Here is a 4,000-nt window from a genome sequence, read left to right on the forward strand (position 1 = left end):
ATTCTGCTCATTTACCAGCATTTAATGAAAGAAGCCCTGAGTGTCTTCTAGTGTCACTGAAGCCAGTGAGAACTTCAGTGCACTTCAATCGTGATGGGCTGCTGTTTAATAAGCAGTACAAAAGAAAACTGGAGGAGCTCCTGAACTCCTCTTCACTGAATAGCTGAGTCTCTGGAGCTCCAGCTCCATTCACTGACAGCAGCTCAAGAACAAACTTCATGCTGCCCATCAGTGGAGTCCAGGCTGAAGATGCAGGAGATTACTACTGTCAGCAGCACTATAGATGCCATTAATGTGACCTTTAAGAGACACACTGCAGATATTAACACCGACCACAAGAGGGAGCCAGAGCACCACTGCTGTCCATAATGTAATAACAGTGCAGTAAAAAGACAATTGAAATAGGCAGCAGTTAGTCAGCCCAGTTCTCCCATTGTTAACACAAGGCTGGGTGCAAAGAGGAGGCTGGGTGCAATGAGGCTCGATTAAGGCCGGGCAGGTTGAGGCTCAGCAGGAGGATCATTTGATACCTCGGAGCAGCAGGAGCGACGGGCTGTGCACTAAACAAACACCCAAACAAACTAACACTAAAGCAAAATGAATGCGGTGTCCGGTGGGCCTCCAATAAACCCACACACACACAAACAGGCTAACACAAGGCTGGGTGAATGCGGTGTCCGGTGGGCCTCCAATTAAGAGGAGGCTGGGTGCAAACAAATTCGGGCTCGATGGCAATGGGCCGGGCAGGTTGAGCCTCAGCAGGAGGATCATTTGATACCTCGGAGCAGCAGGAGCGACGGGCTGTGCACTAAACAAACACCCAAACAAACTAACACTAAAGCAAAATGAATGCGGTGTCCGGTGGGCCTCCAATAAACCCCCACACACACAAACAGGCTAAAAAGACAAAGGTGAATGAATAAGTATAGGGGGAAACCAATTACAAAGACAGCCTTGCTGGCAATGGATGATAAATGAAATTTAGGTCTAACAATTCCAATGAAGCAATGCACATATAATCCAAAGTAACAAAAGAACAAAACCAAAATTACAGGAAACCAAAGTATCAAAGTAAAGTAGAAAAAAACAGCAAATTGAAAAGGAATAATCTTACCAACAAATAATGAAGTCCCGAATAGAGTCCTGTACTGATGATGATGGATGAAGGTTGATGAAAAAATAGCGATCGTAGAAAATGGTGAGTCTGTTGAGTAGTACCGGGTTGAATGGTGAACAGCCGTTTGGAAAATATCAGGAGGATCAGGAACAAAATGGAGACTGAACACACTAACAAAAACAAACCCTAAACAGACCTTGAACAGCAACTAAACCTAAACAAGTAACAGTGTAGACAAAAAAAGAAAAGTGTAGACAAAGTACAAGATTTTAACAAAAGAGTAAATGGATGCACCTGTATGTATTTATCTAAAATAAAGTTAAAGTTACACTGTAGTTAAGTAATATGCTGTTATTTGTAAAATGAATTCCTCAAGAGAAACGGGAGTCCTCTCCAGGCCTAGCCAGCCAGCTTTAATAACAGTGTTTTGGCTTCCTAGGAGCTCTGAGATTGGAGGAGTGGATATGTGAATGAGCCAATGGGGGGAGAGTGTGATAGCAAGGAACTATGGGAATTTGAATTTTAACCTGGCCAGGCTACTGACCCTAATAAAAGGGACAGGTGGGTGAAACTTACACCCACTTTATGGAGCATGTGAATTGCTACAAACAGGACTCGACTTGCTGGCTCAGAAGCACAGGGAAGGGGCTAGAGTTCAGCCAATTACTGATCATGGAAAACTGCTGTTAAACTAATTTAAATAAAATACAATTAAAACTAAAAATGCTAACATTATTTCAAAATCCAGACCAATAAGTGACAAAACGAGTCCAAAAACAGGTTATGCTTTTGAAAGCAAAACTAGAGTTTAAAACATAATCAGAAAGCAATTCTCAACAAAAGTAGTGCATTTTTTCCAACAAATGTAGAAGTGTAGAGAGGAAACAGACGAGGCATTTTGCATAAAAAAAACTATTTAAAATTTACAAATACAGGCATATTTTAATAAAATCTGGTAGCGTGCAGAACAATGTGAATATTGAATAACACATTAAATAAGCGTGTTTTTTATTTTATCTGTTTAACTCGAATGTTCTGGTTTAACGCTTGAGCTGCACATTTAAAATGCTGTGCAGTATCGAATCCAGCCAGAATAAGCACATTGTTTTGAAGCGAATATTTCCAAAAACTAAATTTGATTAAAGTAGAAAGGTGACATTTATATCATGCAGTCAAAAATGACTTTTAGCAAAATGCTTCCATGTTAGTGTTTAGTGCAGTGGTCTGTTCATGTTAATCAGCTGCCAGACGGGTGTTTATGAACACACTCAACAGGTCTGGAGTAAGGAATCTAATTTCAGACACTTCCCAATCCAGGAGTCAGGGATTGATTATTATTACATTTTTTTTTTTTTTTTTTCAAATCTGCCATTCCATTTTTGTAATAATAATAATACCGTGCTTTCCCTGTTATTAGTCTAATAATTAGCGGCGTGCATGCGCAGGCTAATGCAATTACTCGACAAAGGAGTTCTTCAACGAATTAGTCAAAAAACACATCAAGTAAAGATCACACAGTCGTGTCGCTCCAGCTCCAGCGCAGTGATTTCACTGTCTCAGCAGGGCGGCAGAGCTGCTGCTAAACTGAATAATACTGTTATTTAAAAACATAAACTTAGATAAAACACTGAACTCATTAAACTAAACTACAAACACTGAACATTTAAACTCCAGAATGCAAACGTACCTAGTAAATACTACACATTTTTAAAAGAAGCAACATCATGCAATGATTATTATTTTTCTTTTTAGTCTACAGACTGCAGTCCACCGCGCTGCTGTTTGACTGTGTAATTGAGCCCTGTGTGCGCTCAGCGCTCCTCACTGTCAGCAGCCGCTTGGGTGTTTATAGTTAACCTCGCCCAACAAAGGAGACGCGCACCAGTACGGCTGTGGTTTTATTTGAAAGGAGATTTAACATTGCTAATGTAATTGCTAAGTCGCAAAGTAAACATTGTGGTAATAAATAAATAAATACAAATGCGCTGTCCATTACAGGACATTTCTCATGTACCCCCTGAGGAGCGCTCGAGTACCCCCGTTTGAAAACCATTTACATTTACAACTACTTACATTTTCCCACGTGTGATTGCCTCGTACAAATCTGAGAGAGTTTCACAGTTCATTATTTAGCCTATACTGCCATCTACAGCATTACTGCGGGTGTGGTTTATTTAAAGAAGAAAAGTCATGGCCCGTACGGGGATCGAACCCGCGACCTTGGCGTTATTAGCACCACGCTCTAACCAACTGAGCTAACCGGCCACACGCATGAACCTTTTCTCATGTTAAACTGAACAATGACACATTCAAAGTAATGCAAAGGTACAATTCATTTCTAAATACTGCAGTACACACTCGATCCTCTCAGGGATGATGCTTTTTGCATTTCTTAATGACATTGGAAAATGGTCCTGTAATACGTTGTTATTTCCTCCAATTACACTGAAGAAAAGAACGTGCTCTGTTTCTAGTTCATATTAATACAAAAATAATCCTTTTTTGCCGAAACCCGGGATCGAACCAGGGACCTTTAGATCTTCAGTCTAACGCTCTCCCAACTGAGCTATTTCGGCTTGACGTTGATTGAAGCCTGTATATAATGAGAAACGTTTAAGACCAAAAGGCAAACATCCAGGAAACGAGTAAACACTGCTACAGGCTGCCTGAAAGCTCAGCGCTTGAACTGTCTCAACAAACGTTTAGCGCTAAAACGTGTACATTGAAAGTCTATTACCGTGTTTAACACAATCATCTGTGTTCCAATAGCGGTTAATCCACAGGGTGATCAATAGAGTGACTGCTGGCTTTGTTCACATATTATCAAGACGTTTCCAGGATTCACGCATATTCTGAACAAGCACACTAGAATACAGTAGTGAA

General features: G+C 40.5%; 2 non-coding genes across 2 annotated transcripts; both read right to left on the reverse strand.

Moving 5' to 3' along the window:
• Positions 1–3,308: 3,308 nt before the first annotated feature.
• trnai-aau lies at positions 3,309–3,382 on the reverse strand. The gene has a single exon. It is a non-coding gene; the product is annotated as a tRNA-Ile (tRNA).
• A 238-nt stretch (positions 3,383–3,620) lies between these two features.
• On the reverse strand, positions 3,621–3,693 carry trnaf-gaa. Its single transcript has one exon. It is a non-coding gene; the product is annotated as a tRNA-Phe (tRNA).
• Positions 3,694–4,000: the final 307 nt, after the last annotated feature.

The sequence above is a fragment of the Polyodon spathula genome, unplaced genomic scaffold (assembly GCF_017654505.1).
Source record: "Polyodon spathula isolate WHYD16114869_AA unplaced genomic scaffold, ASM1765450v1 scaffolds_2954, whole genome shotgun sequence".
In the NCBI taxonomy this organism is placed as follows: domain Eukaryota; kingdom Metazoa; phylum Chordata; class Actinopteri; order Acipenseriformes; family Polyodontidae; genus Polyodon; species Polyodon spathula.